General features: G+C 47.3%; 1 pseudogene; it reads right to left on the minus strand.

Moving 5' to 3' along the window:
- Positions 1 to 7,444: 7,444 nt before the first annotated feature.
- Positions 7,445 to 8,622, minus strand: LOC144170475 (uncharacterized; annotated as a pseudogene).
- Between the last annotated feature and the right edge of the window lie 292 nt (positions 8,623 to 8,914).

The raw sequence follows: 8,914 nt of genomic DNA on the forward strand, positions 1-8,914 counted from the left end.
CACCATATGCGGACGGATTTCAGGTCCTAAGTTGCTGCCAAAGGGGAAGATGCTTACCCCGGCTGTTGCGAGCAGCAGTAGCAATGGTGCTGGTGGCGCTCCGCAGTTCCGCGATGCAAACGCTACCGGTACGGCACCGACTGACAAAAATTGATAGGGGCGAGTAAATACGTATTTTTAATGCCACCATGCTTATTATTTTCACCGATTAGTCATGTTTACGGAAGCGCGGTCGTCGAATGCGGAGCGCGCACAGCATATGTGGGTCGCGCTGATCCGCGCTCGCGACGGACATTCGACGAGGCGATTGCTATGCTGTTGACATTACAATGCAATATGATCTTTCTTAACTAGACTTATGACGGTTACTGACGAAACGAAATTACCTGGGCGGAAAAATAACACGACCACACAACCAGTCAAATTACTATTCGAAGGTTGAGCAGAAGGATCGACATTTGGGAGAGTTAATATTGGTTGATAATGATCGTGATCATGATTGGCAGCGCATGAATGGGCAGCACATGAATCATTTGGCAGCACCAAATGACTGCGTAGCGCATGTGGCCCGTCGCTCGGAGCCCGCCTTTGTGGAACCTCTGCTTGCACCACAAATGCTTTACGCGATCAGCAGTAACTGTTTTGTAATTGTAGTACTTTATATTCCTTGACTACGCAAAAGGATTAGAAGCTTTTCCTTTGGCAGCGTTGTGAACCGGTTGAAATATTTTTCAAATGAAGCGTTCTTGTATCTCAAGCTGCGTTTCAACATTGGACTGCCTGCTTATCCTGCTATCGGCCAGCAGTGTGCGATGGAGAAAGTTATCATTTCATATCGTTTGGGAGTGTGATGCGTTCGCCAGAAAAAAAAAAAAATTCCCCGCATTTCCCCTAGGGGAAGAATGTGAAAGTGCGAATGCACGAGTTGAATTTGCGCGGTTCGGTAATGTTCGCGAAAGAGAGATCACACACAAACACACAACTACAAAGAAAGAAAGATGCATTTATTCACAGACACCTATTTGTGTTGTCGTTGTACTTGATTGCTAGAGCGGATCTCAGCTTTGAAATTTCGTCAGTACTCCTTTAAGCGGGTGCATTAGCCCTTCTCACGCCCGATTCTTGGCCAATCCCCAACGTGGGTATGTGCCATGTCAGCGGCCAGGCAGCGCGCGCCCATCTCCCCCCGTTGCCAAGGAAGACGAGGAGATTCGTGGCCAATCCCCCACGTGGGTATGTACCATGTCAGCGGCCAGGCAGCGCGCGCCCATCTCCCCCCGTTGCCAAGGAAGACGAGGAGCGCGCGCACCCGCACCTGTTGCTATGCGGACGGCGGCGGACGCTTCAGGCTCGCTTAATTAAGAAGTGCATTCGCACTTAAAAAGTAAAGAAAACGCTGTGATTTTAAAGGTTAGATTAGATGAAAAGGAGATTGTTTAATGCCAATCGGCTATAATGACCAAACAAATATGGTATTTTAAACTGACTACAAGGAACGAGAAGTTATATAGATCGTGAAAAATCCCCAGGTGGTCAAAATTAATCCGGAGCCCTCCACTACGGTGCGCCTCATCATCTATGAAGCGTCGGTGCGTTAATTGATAATCAATCAATCAATCAATCAATCAATCAATCAATCAATCAATCAATCAATCAATCAATCAATCAATCAATCAATCAATCAATCAATGCTGTATTGTAAGGGATAAAGTTACTTCTAACATTCTGTTCCATGTCGCAGCTTTGCGTGTGATAAATGGATTATGCTCCATCTGCTTGCCGTCCAAGTGCACCCAAGAAACCCTAGAGTTGGTCGTTGGTACAAAGTCGTTGCGATTTATCAAAGGCGTCCACCGATATCTCAACTCGGGGCCCGTTGGGAGGCGATGCAGCAAAAACACGTTGCAACCGCACTGCATTTTCTCCGGGCAGTGTCGTTGAAAGTTCCGCAAAAACTAAGCACACGGTGCGAAACACTACTGAACTACGCAGCGTAGCACACCGCGCCGAGCGATGTTAGCAGCCCAGCGCGCACAGGCAACGATGGTCCGCCGGAAGCGGAAGGCGCGCGGGCCGCCGAGAGAACTGGTTTGCGAGTATTTTCCTCCTTTCCCGGCTGCGTATTCCCAAACCATATCCCGTAGGGGCCCAGGCCGACCACACCCCCTAAGCAGGGGCGCAGCCAAAGAGATTAAAAAATTGCAATTTTTTAACCTCCTTGGACGCAGCACCGTGACGTCTCTACCTATATGTGCGCGACTTCATGCGAGGTGGATTTTTTCTTTTTTCCCCCTCCCCTCGTTTCGACTGTTGGCAGGCGGCCGATGGTTTCGCTCCGTGGGCGGGGCTGTACTGCGGCGCTGGGGAAGCTGACGCACATGTGGTAGAAGCTAACCTTTTGTACCTGAGCCCCTGATCTCTCCGCGCTCTTCTTGCGCACCTGCAAGTTGACGCTGACCTCCGATCGTGTTCCTAAATAAGCGCTCGACTCGGTGCTCGAAGTGCGCGTGCGCGGATGGACGCTTTCACGCGCATGTGGCAATTATACACGGTCCGGAAAGCAAACACCCTCATCGAAAGCTCATTCTACAGCACACAGAAGGGTATACAATTGAGTTGGGTGCTCTTTCACTATATACACAGCTCAAAACACGATTCGGTGCTGCAGGTAAGGAATACAAGAAAGGCAGCCAATTACCCATGACTACATTTACAAACTGTCCTATTCTTGCGAAATATTACAGCTGCATGAGCTGCTACATTTTGGCACTTTCATAAGCACTATTACATTGCATTTCGTTAACATTAACTTCATTGCATTATTCTTTATCAGGAACAGTGCCACTAAGGAAAACATTGACATTTTGTTAACAGCAATGGAAGGTGTGAATCGTTCTTGCAAGGGTGATACATTGATAAGAAACACACCAGCTCAAACGTACACGCTTTACACTCTGTCATGAATTCTGCATAATTTACACTGCTGGTCATAACAATTTAGGGAAACAATATCGAAAATATATACCAACCAAGGGCTAAGTAATAGTTGGATTGTACAGCAACTGAAGTACTCGAGGAGTTTGATATATGTCTTCTGTACAGGGTTATTGACCACAGTCTCTTCACTGAAGCCACCAGGCCGAGTTTGATATCAGTAATCATGCGTGCTACCACTCACTCTGTTGCCAATGCCGAGTAGTTATTTTTAACAATTTGTCCTTCATGCACACATAGATTTTGCTGCATAAGATACGTTATTTATAAATAGACAGCTCCGGCAGGAACCGAATGGCGCTGATGCCACCCCTGTAATCGGGAAGGCACACCAAATCGTTACCACTTAATTTGGCTCTGTCCATTATTCGACCGTTATCGCCACCAGCTTTTAACTCTAGGTCCCGCCCCTGCGACTGAACAGGAACATGTTAGTCGGGTCCGTGACGATCCCACCGCACTAGAAGCAATTACCGAGTACGCCCTTGAAAACAGACTCTACAAATTGGTGTAGCAGCCTGGCCGACTTTCCCGTTCGGTATACAATGTGAACTGTCTGCAAGCGTGCACTGTTTTCAGTGTGAACCGCATTGTCCACAGTGTGAACTGTACATTTAAGTGTGAACTGTGCCTTTTGCTGCCACTGACTGACTTTAATGTGTTCATTTTGCGATTAGGACCCCAAGACTGCAAATGTGTTCATTGTGCGAGTTGTGACCTTCCCCTTTTCTCCTCATCCTTGCTCCCCCAGGGCCCCATGGCTTCTCATTTAATGCAGTGTTACACTCACTCAGATACATATATTCTTTTCGCTGGGACTAATGAGTAGTTGCCCGTGAGCTTGAAGTCACGGTAGTCGCAGCAGAGATAAAACTAAGTAAAAAAGTTATCTCCCTGGCGCATTATTTTACGATAGTGATCTCGGAGTCCAAATAGCGGAAAAAAATTGTCACTTTTAGAGATCCACTGATGGGTATAGATGAGCAGTTTGTGTCTGTTTCCTGCGACGCATTTTTAGCTACCACATATATATATTTCTGTAGTGTCGGGTCTTTTTATTCGCCAGCATTGTGTCACAGCTCGTGCCTCAACTGTAAGCCACACACACGCAAAAAAGTATACAAATGTATAAACAAGAAATAGCAGGAATAAAAATATAAATAGTGCAACACAAGTTGCCCGCGGAGCGAAACCATCGACCACCCGCAAAGCAGCCGAAACGAGGGGAGGGGGAAAAAAGAAAAAATCCACCTCGCATGAAGTCGCGCACATATAGGTAGAGACGTCACGGTGCTTCGTCCAAGGAGGTTAAAGCTGCGCCCTCGCTTAGGGGGTGTGGTCGGCCTGGGCCCCTACGGGATATGTTTTGGGAATACGCTTCCCGGCCCCTTATGGAAGATGGTGTATACATGGATGGTTGGATTTTCTGACAGATTAATGGATGGATGGATGGATGGATGGATGGATGGATGGATGGATGGATGGATGGATGGATGGATGGATGGATGGATGGATGGATGGATGGATGGATGGATGGATGGATGGACAGATTGAGGAACAGACGGGTGACCGGATGGATGAATAGATTTAGGGGCGGATGGATTATGTACGGATAGATGGACAGACGGATGGACGGATGGATGAACGAACAGCCAAAAGCACGAATAGGTGGAAGCATGGACGGACGGACGTATGGATGGATGGGGAGACGGGCGGAGGAGGAGTAGATGGGTGTATGGACGGAAAGAAAGACGGATGGACCGAGGGACGGATCAGCAGATGGTTAAATGTATTAGACCGTCACCAGAACTGAAAAGGGCATCTATTAATCGAAATAAACAACCGTTGCCACATATGTGAGTTCAGTTATCGTAACGAAACTCCTGGCTGATTAAGGATTCACAAGAAACCGGGGTCGCATTTTGAAACTGTGCTGTTAACGTAGTACGCATTTATTAAGCTCTTGTTACCGAAGGGCTGGTCAATAAAAATTGGTCAATTGGTGGATAATTTACTAATTAATTTTATACGTATCCGTATATATACGGTTAAACATCACGGGTACCTTTTTCCAGAATCTAGCTCCCGATTCGTTCATTTAGGTTTTGGCTTCGCGTTTTGTCAACGGAAACTTGTTTCTCCCTTCGTGTTCTAATCATCCAACCTTCACATTTGTAAAATGCAGTAGGTAGCGGAAGACAAAAAAAAAAAATTGGTCGCCTCCCGCCCTGCCAGAGTGGATGTCCAGAAGCTGTTGCAAACCACTACAAATAGTAATTGAGGAGGGCATGCAATGTTTCTCGTCATCTCGGTGGGATTGCCGCTTGCGTTCGAGTAGTGTCACAGCATCGACACTTTCTTCACCCATAGTTTGGTTCCGCCGCCATGATCATTGGTCAGTTCGCATTACGTTACATTTGTGTACACTGCGATGGTTCATAAGTGGCCGCCGCCATTTTGTTGTTTGTGCGTTTTAGTCGGTCAACTCTGGTGGGCTTACCTTGTCTTCCCTGCTCTCCTGCTCCGCGCGAATGACGTCGTTCCGAATGCGAATCAAAGGTAACGCGTGTAACAGCATTTCAGCAGCAGAAGTGTGTCCAAAGATGCCGTTTTGCAGCATCTTTGGTAGTGCTGTGAACAAACGACCCAGTCAAAGTTAACGGCGAGGCCGTAGATGCGGCAGTCTCGCGCAACACAGAAAAACGCCAACATGGCCGCCGGTGCTATCTTGCCAGAGTTACTTGATATATACAGTTGCGAAACTCCGCTTCAGAATCCGGGCGGCGCTAGGCCCCCCTGCTCCGTGGAATCTAAGGGGCAAGTCGACGCGCGCGGCACATAGGAGATAAAAACTGAACTTCGTAAAACTATTATTATTCAAAATTTTTTTGCAAAGTAGAGATTACTTTCTAAATTAGGATACATTAATTAGGTGAAATTTACTTGTGTTTTTGCGGCTTTTCTTTTTATGACTTACGGCAGCAGCCGCAAGCACTTGAGTAGTATACTTCAACGTTCTGCCGACAGACGACAGGCTAGTAAACTTGCCCTGTGCTTGCCCTGGCGCAGGGGGGCAACAAAAGACCGGCTTTTGATACATGGGGCCTATGGGGAGTTTCGCAACTGGTATATATCCAGTAACTATGCTATCTTGCGTGCCTCAGTGGCGCTATTCTATTACCTTGGGCCCTATTCTCGACTGCACAAACTCCCAGGCAATTCGCCATGTTCTTATGCGTTAGCACGACGTAAGCAATCAGTGACGTGATGCACCTATTGCTATGACGAAATACAGTGTAATTTGAAGCTCCACTCATGAAGATCACAACGAAGGTATCAAATATTGCGCATAAAAGATGTAAAAACACTTGGCACGTACTATAAAAATTAATACCGTAGCTGTGGCTGGCACGAGAAGCACATTTCTGCAGGTCAAAATTGGCGTCAACACCACAAGGCAGTCGAGTAACGTTGATCCAAAAGCGAGCGAAACGTGGATGTCCAGCTAAAAAACATCAAACAATTTTTTACCGTATCTATTTATTTCTTTCAATCGCTTTTAGTAACATAGTTGGGCTGTCTGCTTCAATGCAAGTTTTGTTGCGTTATCAGCTTCCCGGCGGTATTGTCTGCTGAAATGTTACATGTTTATGGCGTGATCACAGAAAAAATGACACTATCTTGCCCCGTGGGAACCCTGAAGGGATGCAAAGCCGTGGAGTAGTAGCGTGTTAATTGGTTGTTAGTGTAAAGACGCGTGTAGTAGCGTATTAAATGTCTTCTTTATTTATCGAGTAGTGGGGAACGTTTTGCGGCTTCTCGTTCTCGAAGCGAGGAATCCGCTGTTCGACGCTGGCGTTTCGAAGCGTTGTGACGTTGCCGAACGCCATCTGGATCAGCTACTCGCCGTTGGCGTTTCAAAGCGGCTTCTCTTTCTCGAAGGGAGGAATCCGCTGCTCGACGCTGCCGTTCACGTTTGGCGTCGCGAGCTCTCCTCTGTGCAGCCTTGTCTTCGGAGGCACGGGACGAGCCGAGCGGCGAGGAGGAGAGCGGCGTTATCACAGCTGGTTAGGGCTCCTGGAGCGACAGTGTTGCCGGTGTTTTCCTGAGCCGGCACGAGACGAGCTGAGCGGCGAGGAGGACAGCGGCGTTATCCAACGCTACCTAGACTGGCTCAAGGCCGTGGGGTTGCCTATGTGACGTAGACGGGATGGGGCCGGCGGAAGCGAAGGAACGCTCCAACAGAAGTCCTTATATTAGTTGTGAGCTTGGGTGAATTTTTGCGGCTACACGTGTAATATAGTGAATAAAATTAAGAAGGAAAAGACAAAAGAGACCACTGCTTTCTACACCCATCGGCGTTTTTTTTTTCATTTATTTGTTAGAGTTTGCAGCTTCCGCTTCTTAGTCTTGTTGTCCGGGTCCGACACTTCGTTGTTTAATCGCCGGCAAAAGTTCTTCAGTAGAACGTTCGTACTGCACCACAAGATATATATTTCAGCACAACTTCACTTGCGTGTCCCTTTTCGCAGACGTCGAAGTCTGAAGGCTCCTCGTCGCTGAGCAGTTGCAGTGTTAGTTCCGTGGCCACTTGACGTTGGTTTCGAACTTTTAGAAATTCGGCACATTTGGAAAGCTCTTCCACAACAACGTAATTATGAGCCACGGCATTCACAGCTGACATTGCTGGGTAAACCAGCCCTCCCCTGTCAATTTCTTTGACAAGACTGTACATGTGATTTTCGGGCGAAACTGCGACAGTCTTGTCAATTGTAAGCAGCTGTTTGCATTCGTCGCATTTTAGCCTTTTCACAGCGATGTGAAACGAGTAACCAGCAACATAGGCAATCACTGGAATGACATCCTTCAGCTTTGACAGCGCCTCCTGGGTCACAACAATGTTGAATTTTCCACTTCTGCCTGCGTTTGGAGCTCTTCCCAATTTTGATGTTGGTCGTTGTCGACTGCGGACGCCGTGCTGATTTGCGGTAGTGTGCTCTGCAGTCGCAACTTGTTCTCACACTCATATATTTGCCTTAAGGACAAATGATACTGTGAGCCGGCCAGTCGTCGGTAGCAACCAAAACGGTCTTCCAGAAGGTCTGTTTCGAACTTCCCAAGAAGCACAAATGACATTTTGAGCTCGTCAAAGCAATATGCACAAATTTCAATGAACGCCCGAGTCGTCTGAATCAGAGCGCCATGTGTCTCATTAGACAACTTACAGGCATCCGCTCTCCTTTCCTTCCACTCCTCCAACCAGTCCAAAAAATCGTTCAAGGAGGAAACCCTGGGGTCCAATGGAGAAGGGCAGACGGGCTTTTGCAAGTCATCCCTTAGTCTCAGTCCTTTGAAAGGAGTCTTTACGTTGACAACTTTCCACCATTTTACTATTACATCAATGAAACTGGCGGTTTCTTCGTGGTGCTTCAGGTTGTGCTTAGCTCTAATCACTAGAAGTGCATTCGGTCCGGACCCGCTGAATACCTGCAAAGCAGGTTTAACGTTCTGTTTCTCGATGTCTGTTGGGGAAACAGGTTTTCTAGACAACGTGTAGCCGTACCGGAGTAACTGCTCACTCTTTAAATTATATGCGTCTTTCACTGTCTTGAAATACGCATACTGCATGCGCCGCTGCCCCGCTGTGCTTGGTTCGAACTCTGGGAACCAGAAACACTGGTCATTTTGTTTTAACCAGTTGTTCCGCACACATTTTAGCAAATGCAAAGAACAATGGCCTGTGGGGATCTGATGGGTGCGGAAACACGAAATCATTTTCCAGCGATTTTTTTGACACGGCTTGAGCGGCCTTGCTCACCGAGTACTTAAAAGGAACCATTGCGCTTCGATTTACGGCGTTGTTGTCGGTCACAACACACATTACTTTGTACCCAATTTTTTCTAAGTCGCGAATGACATC

This window comes from Haemaphysalis longicornis, unplaced genomic scaffold (assembly GCF_048455015.1).
Source record: "Haemaphysalis longicornis isolate Haplotype H1 unplaced genomic scaffold, Haemaphysalis longicornis Haplotype H1 scaffold_1, whole genome shotgun sequence".
Lineage (NCBI taxonomy): Eukaryota > Metazoa > Arthropoda > Arachnida > Ixodida > Ixodidae > Haemaphysalis > Haemaphysalis longicornis.